The following is a 12,063-nucleotide window of genomic DNA, read 5'->3' as shown; positions in this document are numbered from 1 at the left end:
GAGAAAACAGAAGACCATACTAGAAATCACTGAGCAGAGTGGGCTTGTGCTCAGGCGTGTCTGCCTCTTTTCGATCCCATGGAAACTGTAGTCCACCAGGCTCTTCTATCTATGGAATTTGGTGCCTAAAAGCAACCTTGGTGCAAGTCATCTTTGCCTATAGTGTGGGCGGAGCTGTGGGCTGGGGAAGAGCTGCGTCCTGCCCTGATCAGTGTGAGCCTGGAGGGGACTGGACTGGCTCTTCAGGGAGCAGTGACTTCTTGAAGCACTGTTGTCAAGGAGGCAGGAGTGGGAAGGAGCCCATAAAGCTTTCCACTAGGCTAACTAAAGTTAGAACCTACAAGAGAAGTAAAAAAATTAAAAGTAATGCTTGTGGCAGCCGAATTAAATAGAGGATTTCTCAGCGGTGGAATGCAGGTGGGGAGTGTGACCAGCCATAACCTCGCGGCTGCCCTCAGCTCTTTCCAGAAACCTACCAGACACTAGTTGGTCAAATCCGCCTGTTCTGGGGCCCAGGTAAGGGGTTGAGCAGCAGACATCATTTCCCCCAGGACCTGTGCAACAAGTCAAGAGTTTAATGCCTCATCCTCCCAACCAAGCATTATTAGACTTTGGGATCAATGAGTGTTGACTCAGACCCAAAATCTGTCATGCCAGTTGGTGTAGAGACCACTTCGACTGCTTGACATTCAGCAACACCACTGAGTGGCTTTTATTCAGACCCAGGCATGCTGGCGCTGGGCTGGGCCGCAGAGCTAGTGGGAACAAAACAGACCGCATCTGAGCCTCATGGCGCTGGCCTCTCTCCGTGGACACTGAGGCTCATAAGGGCACTGTGGTCTGCTCCTCCTTTGTTTAATTTTTTCTCCTGGGACCCAACCTGCCTTCACCGCACCCGACGTGTAACCAGAGGGGGCAAATCCTTTCATAGATACGTGTAGTCTGGGTTTCCTGACAGTACATCAGGCCTGAAACCAGAGTCTAAGTGTCCAATTTACTGAATATTCTGCTTATTGTGATGGTGTGATCCACCCCATCCTGAGCGGCTGCAGTTACAGAAAGAGCCTGCTGACTGCTCTTTCCAAAACCAGTCACTTCTCACCCAGGAGAAGTGCATACCTGCATCCCTTTCCAGGAGAAGCATCAAACTCTCAACTCAGGACCACCTTGACCTCTCAAGATACTTTTCAAGTTAATCTGACAAAACCTACATATAAAAGCAGCTAGTAAACTTTGAAAGAGAAAACTAGAAGGGACTAGGCCTACACTATTTAAAGATATATTTATGTTTCTGCAAAAAATGTTACCTGGTAAGAGTTCTAGATACAGCCTTACCACCTTTACCATAAGGAAACACAAAAATTGGATACTGTCAGATTTTCATAGAGAATCTTGCTGTAAGGTATTACACCAGGTACTTCCAACAGCGCGAGGGTTGGCAGCGTGACTGGCCCTGCTTCACAGAGCGGGACGTCGAGCCCCTTGGGACGTATGTGCCTGGCATATATTACCAGTCAGCAAGGGGCAAGACGGGCTTCCCTCGTGGCTCAGTGGTAAAGAATCCACCTGCAGTGAGACTCAGGAGACACAGGTTCGCTCCCTGGGTCGGGTAGATCCCCTGGAGAAGGAAGTGGCAACCATTCCAGCATTCTTGCCAGGGGATGCCACCGAACACACATACGAGGGGAGAGATGGGTGTTTCCCCAGCCTTCCCTCCACCCCAGATTAGTGGCTCAAACACTGCCAGCCGTGAACACAATGGTAGAAAATGTTCCTCTTCCAACTCGCCAAGTCACCCTGGTTATTGATATGAGTTATTCTCAGATATACAGTTTACTTAGCAATACAAATAAAATTTAAAAACATACACCCTAAAATTAAGAATAAGAAACCAATACAACATTAAAGTGTTACTATGCTGAACAAAACTTAGCCAACTGGGAGAGCACTTTGGAAATCACTAGAGAAATTTTTCCCATTATTTGAAAATAAGACAAAACTTTGATTGGGACAGCATTACGTTCAGTAAATTTTCATACTCAAATAGCATGTAAATTTCTGTTTCACCAATTCTGCTTTATCACAAATTATGTGAGAACTTATTTTAATGTGTTTTGCTTTAGTTAAAGAAGGAATGGCCGTGATCTTTCGATCTTGTTTGCCTCCTAGGTGGAAAACTGTCACGAGGAGCAGTTCCAGAGGCAGACTGGGAAGCCCACAGCCTTTCAGAAAGAGCGCAGGAGGCCTGCAGCGCCGCTGGCAGGCGCCTGCACTGAGGCAGCTCTGTCTGCATCTCGGCACCTTCCCTTTGCAGTTCATGACTCGGCACCATATCCTTTGAGAACTTGCTCTGATTTCAGGAAGAAGCATTCCACGCTGCGGTCTCCCTGAGCCACTGGCAGGGCCAGAAGATCGCTTTGTAAGTGGTCAGGTGAGGCTGGCGGGTACTTTCAGATCACCAGTGCAGTACCAGGAGCCTAGAAGGGTCACAGCTGCCGGCAAATTTGGTGTTCTTTCCAGATGCCCCTGGAGAAGGAAACGGCGACATCCTCCAGTACTCTTGCTTGGAAAACTCCATGGATGGAGGAGCCTGGAAGGCTATAGTCCATGGGGTTGCAAAGAGTCAGACACGACTGAACGACTTCACTCTCTCTCTCGACTCTAGATGCCCGAGACCTCAGGGTGGGGTCACGGGCAGGGATGCTGACTGGAAACCATTTCTTCCTGACTGGACATTTCAGTCTCTCTGCACTCCACATTTCTCTACGTCGGTCTGGTTTTGAGCGTGGCCTATTTTACTTCCATGCAAATGTTTTCCTACAGTCCACCATCTCACTGCTGAGAAACTCAGCTCTAATCCCCCGCCCCCCCCCACCCCCCAGGAGCTTTTCCAGATCTTAGCAGTCACCACCCCCTCCCTGCAGATGCCCATGAGTTTTTGTTCACATCCTGGTGGGCCTTGTGTCCTGTACTTGCTTTCTCACTGGACTGCTGAGCTCTTAGAAGGAAGGCATCGTTCTTATCCATCTCTGACTTCCTCCTCCCCACCCCAGCCTCTAGTTTTGGCACAGTGTATGGACCTTGAAGGAGCTTCATTGTGCTTGAACAGAAGTAAAGGACATTTGAAGTTTTCTCTATCATGTGGTTGATGTTTTCTCTGTCTCATAAATAAGTGGAAATTGGCTTGGGATCTCTGGAGTGGTCCGTGGCCCTTGTAAAATCCAAAGGGGAGAGAACCTTGGTTAAAAGAAGAAATGGAGAAAGATCAACTTCTAATTTTCTTTGCCTAAGGTCAGATTATTACTTCTCTGAATTGCTCCAACTTGCTGAAATGGAAACTTCCTTTAATTTGGAATAGATAAGAGTAATTTTGGGCAGATAAGATAAGAGCTCTGGGAAGCTATCATTGCTCCCTGGTTTGACAGAGATACTGCTACAAAATGATTATGCAAGATTTTTTTCTGTCTATTTTGAACTATTTTTTAAAAAATCTAGGTTATTGATTTAAAAACAAGAGATCAAGACTTCCCTCTGGCACTATTGGAACCCAGAGTGTATAAAGGGGGCCTCTGGTGTTCCAGAGAGCCTAGCATTTAGTAGATTTAATGACTCACCATCTCTTTGGATTCACCTGTCATTACTTGATTACTTGATGGAAATATTAGAGAGAATGAAGCTGTAAACTAGGATGAAGACCTTGTAAAGCAGTCGAAAACCTACGTACCCTCAATATCCTTCTGAAACATTTAAAGAGGATTGTGTGTTTCATAGCAGCTTCTCATGTTCCTGAGACAGGCCTTATCATTGCTCTGACCCTGGGGAGGCATCGGGATATCCTGTGGTTCGCATGAAAGGCCAAACACAACCTGTCCTGGAGAGTCTATGCTGTGCTAGGGACTGTTGAGTTTTGGGATGCAGACACATAGGAGCTGAGGACATAGGGACACTTAGGAGCAAAACGAAGGCATAGGCAGATTCCCGCGCCGTTTCCCCTCTGCTTCAGGGCACACTCCAGCCCCTAGAGTGTGCCATCACAGCCTGTCTCTTCACCCAGGGGAAGGGTGGGCGACCTCTACTGTCTGCCTGATCTTCCTTCTTCTCACTGCGTACTCTCCCTCATCCCTCATCCCTCATCCCTCATCCCTCTCAACACGCACAGCCCTGTGCCCTGACTCCCTCCTTTGTTTTGGAGGTGCTCACTTGGGGAATAAAAAGGAGAGGGAGTGACTGTGGATGAGACATGGGGTAGAAAGTCTCCAAAGGTGAAGATATCTTTGAGGTCATAAAGGAGGTCTACTCCTCACAGGTAAGGACTCCCAACTAGCTGATTGTGCAATGCCACAATCAGACAGGAGCAGGAATTCTGTTGCTTCCCATCCACTGTGCATGGGCGAGTTTGAACAAGGTATAACAATGTTTCACCAGGTCACGTTCAGTTGTATAATGTTGGTATTTGAAAGGGTATTGTGTTTAGGAATGGAGAAGGCAACAGCACCCCACTCCAGTCCTCTTGCTGGAAAATCCCATGGACGGAGGAGCCCGGTAGGCTGCAGTCCATGGGGTCGCTAGGAGTCGGACACGACTGAGCGACTTCACATTCACTTTTCACTTTCGTGCACTGGAAAAGGAAATGGCAACCCACTCCAGTGTTCTTGCCTGGAGAATCCCAGGGACGGGGGAGCCTGGTAAGCTGCCGTCTCTGGGGTCACACAGAGTCAGACACGGCTGAGGTGACTTAGCAGCAGCAGTATGTTTAGGAATAGGACTGCTTTATGCTCTGGTGGTGAGGGAGGCTGAACTGGAATGAGGTCCAGTGCAAAATCTTTGTGTGACCTTAAATGTGTTATTGAACTCAAGTCTGTGTGCCCAACACCCAGCAAGATCAAATAATACCAAAATGTCAGAGTTTGGAGCAGAGAAAATTTTATTGCAGGGCCACGCAAGGAAATGGGTGGCTCATGCAGTTTCATAAGAAAGGCGAGGAAGAGAGGTGGTTAGCTGTTGCAAACTTCTTGGTGTCAGATCCTCTGTTTTTTTGAGGTCAGGTCATGATATTCCTGTAAACTTCACTGAAACAAATGTTATTCTCAGTTCCGGTAAGAAATGACAAGTCCCAAGGCTTGACTTTCACCCTCTGAGGTCCAGGCCTTGGCTAAGGGAGGGAGGTGCCCATGCGGGACGGTTAGCCTGCCTGGGAGGGTTGGTCCAGCACCCAGTCTGGGGCCTCCCACCCATGCTAAGCCCGGCCAAAGAGTCAGATCTTAGGTGGGGGTGCCTGCAGGGTGAGATCCCACAGACCGCACCCAGCCGTCATAACTGAGGGAGCCAGGCACCCAGGACCCAGCCGGCCCTTAGGGTTTTCATTTCAACTGGAGAGAATCACTTGTATAGGACCAACAGAAGCGCATGTAGCAAATACCGATCAGGTGAACTCCTAGCTCACAACATGGCCCTTTTTGGAGAATGGCCCCAGCCTCAGAGGGGACCTGACGGAATGAGGTGCAGTGTCCTTGCAGCTTAGCCCTGACCTCTGGTCACCTCCTAGGGGTAGCCCGCTGACCTAAGCTGGACCAGTTTTGGAAACTTGAGCTGAGAGACTGACATTGGTTGAGGCTGTTCTTTTAACGGCAGTGTGCACATAGTCCAGTTGCTGAGACCTCCACGGATGGAACCCATGGAGACTGCCCTGGCCGTTAGGTCACAGAAGTGGGGCTGGTGGGGGATGCTCACCGCTGCTTCAAGTCCTGGGCCCGGCCCGTGGGCAGCTGTGGCCAGACACAGCCAGCTCTGTGTTCAGCTCTGCAGGACACAGCCCTCGGCCTGACCCGGGCCCCAGGGCATCTGGCGGCCCCACGGCCCCAGGACCTGAAGGGCCCTGCGAGAAGCTGCAGTCCACCTCTCACCACACTCTGCTGGGGGAACCACTGCGAGCCTGACTGTTGGCTGCTGCGCTCGGTGTCTCGCGACAAGTGTCTGGCACTCACGGTCGTCACTAAGGGCTGCACCCAACCCACCCCCATCACATGCGGGTCACTTGCTAGCTGCCAGCTCTCCCCCCTCAGACGGCAAACAGGGGACGCTGAGACACGGAACTGTGTGTGCCTCTGTTTCCAACAAACTGGTGATCTTTCATCTCTCTCTGCCCTCAAAAGAAGAAAAGCAAGTCCAGGTAAATTTTATTAATTCTTTTCTTAAAAAAGAGTCAATATAAAATTAAAGCAATAGAGGAGACTGAATGTGGGTAACACAGTTGAAGTAATTGGCGGCACTCACAGCAAGGAAAGGATTTAGTTGATTTTCTGGGACTATTGGTTGTTTGCTAGTCTTATGGTGATGGAAGTTGCGCTTTTTTTATTTTATAGGATCCAAGAAGCTGCCGGACTTTTGGTTCTCCCAGCGGCAACTTGTCACAAACCAAGGATCTGATGAATCTTCAAATCACCCCATGATTCCAGTGGGATATATTTTTGAAAGATGTTTAGTGGTTCGTCATGAGTGGCAAAAACTGAAACTTACATATTCAGTGAGAATAGCATGTTTGTCTCCAAGAGACAAAGATGTGTGGTACCACCTTCTGCTGAAAGCACTGGTTTCCCTGTTGAACCTTGCTCAGAATTATAGTGATTTTGACTCAATTCAAATGTCTCTTATTTTCTGAAGAATTTAATGGTGCCACCTCATCAAGGGAACCCACACTGGAATTCACAGGAAGAAATAGTTTCTTAATGTAGTTTTCCGAAATGCAGCAGTGTATTGTATATGACGGATGAGTTCTGAGAGTTCATACTGGTATACTCTGGATTTCCCAGAGACTTGGGTAATCAGTCAGCTGGATCAAATCCAGAAAATACTGATGAGTGAGCTTGACCCAGAAGTTATGGACCAATTTTACGTAAAAGATGGTGCTACTGCAAGGATATCATTCGTGAAAGCAGAGTTTGTGCTAAGCTCTGTCGCTGATATCACACTGTTCAGTCTTTGTGGGGACTCAGTGAGTGGCATGAAGTCAGAGGCAACTTATTGGACTGCTCACGCCATTCCCATAACCAGAATTTTCTCATAGTAGCTTTGAAACAAACTTTAGCTAGAACCCTTATAATGACCCGTTTAGGAAAGTTGTGAGTTTTTAAGCCAAGAAAATTTTTGACCACCTTGTTTGTAAATCAGATTTTTAAATGTCCCACACTGCTTTCCTTGCCCCAGAAGACTGAAGTTTTAAATGCTTTGATTGACAGAGGTGTTCTATATTTAGTGATTAAATTTTATTTTTACCAATTTGGCTAAGAAATGATAGTAACAGAAGAACTGATTTAGAAAAATGAAGAAAAATACAAAACACATATAGAAGGAAATGATGGCTCCTTTCTGTATATTGCCACGTCCTTCTCCAGTGCATGAAAGTGAAAGTGAAAGTGAAGTCGCTCAGTCGTGTCTGACTCCTTAGCGACCCCATGGACTGCAGCCCACCAGGGTCCTCCGTCCATGGGATTTCCCAGGCAAGACTACTGGAGTGGGTGCCATTGCCTTCTCCAATATTGGTACTGAGGTCCACGCTTTCCATAACTCCCACCTCGAGATGCAGGAAGCCCTGGATGTGATGAGTCTAATCTTGTTAGACTGTGTATATTTTTATCCTGGGGAGTTGGACGTCTAGCCTGAATGCTCTCTGTGTGTTTAGATATCCTAACCGCTCCCGCTGCTAACTGAAGCGCTTGTAGAAACAGCACTTTATGGAACTTTATAACAGAATGAAAGCAATTCAGTTTGGTTTCAGCACAGTGTAATGTTTCTCCAGGAACCGTCCGAATCCCCAAAGACCAAGGTTTTGTTGTCATTAAGTGTTTGCCTCAACCTAACCACCTGGGGCTGGCCTATTCAATTGCTGTCGGAATTTACATTCTGCTTACTGCTACTTCCTAGAATATATTCTTTACTAATAGTATTGAAACTAATTTCTACTTCATATATATATGTGTATTTTTGCTATAGCAATTAGCTTTCCTTCCACAAATCAAGTTCTTCTAAGAAAATGATTGCAGTTATTCGTTTTTTTAATTACCACTTTACCATTATTGCTCCCTGCATTGCTAGTCCTTTAATTGATTTTTTTTCTTACCTGTGTGTCTCCCCTCCCCACCTCAAATAAAGCAATACACTGTTACACTGGGTGTATACTAATCTTATCTCCCATAGGGGAAGCTGGGGTAGATCTTGGACTTAATATTCATTTAAGGTTTAGAGAATTTGGCTTCCTTTTAATTGGCATGGGCTCTTTTGAAAGACAGTGACAAAATAAACTTATTTTGTTGATTACCAAGATGACCCATAGAGAATTATAGACTGAGATGTGGGTGAACAGACGTGACTGCCCAGAAATCACATGGTGTCTTGTGTTTCCAGTAAATGAGGTTCCGTTCAGTTCAGTTCCTTTCCCGACTAGGCCTTTACTAATGTGTAAAACAGTGGTTTCCTGGGTTTATTATCACTGAGTTTATTATCAGGGGGATTGAGTGTAAAGGCTGTACTGGATTCAGTACATCAAGCTGGCTTGGGTCATTCTCTTTGACTTTTACATTAGTAGCCATTTCCATGAAATTCCAGTGCTAATTTCCTGTAAACCTTGTTTTAAAGCAGAATCAGTGTTCTTTTCATCTTGTGACTTAAAATCCTGTGATTCTGTGATGCGTGTGATGATGTCTACATTCATCCGTTCCCCTCCTCGCATGTTCCCTTCACTGTGGCCTCACAGGATCGAGTGAATGAAGGCGCAGGAAGGCAGAACGCTATTCATGAAACATGATGTACAGTGTTCCAGTGTAGTTGATGGGAAATGCCTGAAAACATAGGCTTTCAAGAGTTAGCATCTTTTAGCTATATTTGCAAATACTGTTAGAGAAGGCAATGGCAACCCACTCCAGAACTCTTGCCTGGAAAATCGCATGGATGGAGGAGCCTGGTGGGCTGCAGTCCATGGGGTTGCTAAGAGTCAGACACGACTGAGCAACTTCACTTTCACTTTTCACTTTCATGCATTGGAGAACGTAATGGCAGCCCACTCCAGTGTTCTTGCCTGGAGAATCCCAGGGACGGGGGAGCCTGGTGGGCTGCCATCTATGGGGTCGCACAGAGTCGGACACGACTGAAGCGACTTAGCAGCAGCCAGCGGATTTAAGCAGCCAAGAGAACAGCAAAGTTGACTAAATTTTGTATTTCTTCTTGTCCTCAAAATGTTTTATTTTTATTTTTGTGTTGATGCAGTGATGTTTGGTTTCTTCTGCATTTATAAATGAACCACATTTCACTGATGTCTCTAAACATGAAATCTACTTTGCTTGAAATTAAGTGGTTGGAATACTGTTTTGACTTAAAGCATATTGTTGATTGAAACCTTCATTTGAGTGGCTTTCAATCAATGTGATCAGCTGGACTCTGCAATTAGCACAGCACCTAATGTCTTGGTGTCCTGGTGTTAAGGATCAGTGTTCAGAGTAGATTCTGTTCTTATACAGTATCTAGTGGATATGATAACATTTGTTGGCTCAAAGTCTGTTTTTTTCTTCTTATAGATTTAAGAATTATATCTAATGTTAGAAAGCTGCACACACTGCAGCAAAGCCTGGAAAGCTGACAACTGTAGATTACACAGGGATTTAAATTCATCTTAGTATAATCCAAGAGAGGACATTTGGTGCCATAATTTCGCCCTTCATGGTGCTGGATTTAAACCAGTTGAAATTCGTTTCTGTACAACAATGTAAGTATCAGTGAAAGTCTGCTCAATTAAAATGTTCCTACAAGTTTGTTTTCTTTCCAGTGGATGCCCAGTCCTGGGCGTCCATTGCCACCAGTCACTTAGCTGTGAACACTTTCCCACTAACTCCTGAGACAGTGCTTATTCTATTAGAGGAAGAAATGATCTGATGTGAGAGACACTGCTGGTAGAGGATAGGGAAGGGTGTGGTAGAAATCCAGAAGGTGGGCATGGTCTATAGGACCCAGAGCTTGGAGAGTGGGCCCTGGAATCCTCAAGACAGACGATGCAGAAGTGGTTAAGGCAAACCTCACTTCCTTGATGTTATCTTTGTACCTGTCCTGTGAGCCCTTTTCCAGGCTGGGCTCTGTGAGCAGTGCCTGCCTTCAAGGACTTACCTTTCCTGCAGGGCCACTGGAGTGGGACTTAGGCCGCATTTCTGTTTGCAAAAGAGAAGTGCTCCCTGTGCCTGTGAGTAGTGTTGGCTGTCATTTTCCTTTGGAAAGGGTCTTTCCTGAGGGGGCTTACCTTGCCTTTGTGAAAGGAGTTCAGAAGCAGAGGGAGTAAGGCTCCTCCTCACCAGAGTGTTCGCCTCAAGTCCCGTGGCTGTTGACGCCTGGGTGACCAGGGTGGATTTCCCCTGGAGCTCTCAGGTGGGCAGGCAGTGGCACTGACAAGGCTGGTGGCGGTCAGGCCCTGAGCTACAGGCGGGCTGGAAAAGCGCAGCCCCGGCAGTGGGGTGGGGATCCCGGTCTTCTGAGCATCCTCTCCCTGGACTAGAGAAGACCCTTGTAAAACAAACCGTAGGCAGATGATTCTGCTGAAGCCGCTAGAATGGCAAGGCATTTCTATATGCCTTAGCCTGGCCTCCTTATTATTTCGCATCATGCAGACAGGAATTTTAGACAGGCATACCTCTTTTATTACTCTTCACTTTATCAGGCCTTGCAGTTTTGTTTTTTTTTTTTAAACAAATTGAAATTTTGTGGCAACCCTGTCTTGAGCAGATTTGGACAGCATGTTCTCACTTTGTGTCTCTGTGTCACGTTTTGGGAATTCTTGCGATATTTCACATGTTTTCATTATTATTATATTTTTTTTGGTGATCAGCGATCTTTGATGTCACCATTGCAACTGCTTTGGAACTCCACGGACTGTGCTCACGTAAGGCGTAAACTTAACTGATAAACGCTGAATGTTCTGACTGCTCAACTGACAGATGTCTCCCTGTCTCTCTTCCTCCCCTCTGGCCTTCCTATTCCCCGAGACACATGAGCCTTGAATTTAGGCCAGTTAACAACACTGCAATAGCCTCTATGTGTCTGAGTGAAAGGAAGAGTTGCATGTCTCTCATTTTAAATCAAAAGCTAGAAATGATTAAGCTTAGTGAGGAAGGCATGTCCAAAGCCAAGACAGACCCAAACTAGGCCTCCTGTGACAGTCAGCCAGGCTGTAAATGCAAAGGAAAAGTTCTTGAAGGAGGTGAACTCCAGCGAACACGCGAATGATAAGAAAGTGAAGCAGCCTCATCACCGATCTGGAGAGAGTTTTAGTGTTCTGGATAGAAGATCAAACCAGCCACAACATTGCCTTAAGTGAAAGCTTAATTCGGAGCAAGGGCCTCTCTCTTTTCTACACATGCGTGCTTTCTTGAGGAATCAGTGGGAGGGAGGGAGGATGCACAGAGCCTGCCCAGTCCCCTGCTGGCCTTGAGCTCCTGCAGCACCAGCCTTGCTGACCACACCCTGGCTAACCCCTCAGGGAAACTGGGGAGGCCACCGCACCGAGGCGCAGAGGGGGAGCGTGGTTCCAGCCTACCTTTCTACATAAGCCGCTTGCCTACTATCCTGCACACTCACAAAGGGGCTTCATTGTAATTGATGGATGCTTTGGTTTTCTTAGTCGCTTTCTTTTTCATCTCCATGAGTCATAATTCTCTTTAATTCTGTGAAGGCTGAGAGAGGTGAATAAGCTGAAGAAGAGAAGTTTGAAGCTAGCAGAGGCTGGTTCACGAGGTTTAGAGAAGGAAGTCACGTCAAAGTGCACGTCTTTAAGAACATCGTGGACTTCCCTGCTGGCCCACTGGCTGAGACGCTGTGCTCCTGGTGCGGGGTTCCCGAGTTCTATTCCCAGTCGGGGAACTAAGATCCCCCGTGCCGCAGTGCAGACAGAAACTGTGATTTATGGGAAGAGGTAAAAAATGTCTACACGAACAAGAGTTTGAAAGAGGTTGATTCCAACCTTCACGAATGACTACGGGGGGTTCAAGACTTCAGGGGAGGATGTGGCTGCCAACTCAGTGGAAACAGCAG

The 12,063-nt window shown here is 46.7% G+C and overlaps 1 pseudogene; it reads left to right on the top strand.

Annotated features, from left to right (window-relative positions):
- Positions 1 to 6,666: 6,666 nt before the first annotated feature.
- On the top strand, positions 6,667 to 7,284 carry LOC138430234 (S-adenosylmethionine decarboxylase proenzyme 2-like; annotated as a pseudogene).
- Positions 7,285 to 12,063: the final 4,779 nt, after the last annotated feature.

This window comes from Ovis canadensis, chromosome 25 (assembly GCF_042477335.2).
Source record: "Ovis canadensis isolate MfBH-ARS-UI-01 breed Bighorn chromosome 25, ARS-UI_OviCan_v2, whole genome shotgun sequence".
In the NCBI taxonomy this organism is placed as follows: Eukaryota; Metazoa; Chordata; class Mammalia; order Artiodactyla; family Bovidae; genus Ovis; species Ovis canadensis.
This window is presented reverse-complemented; position numbering and strand designations above follow the sequence as displayed.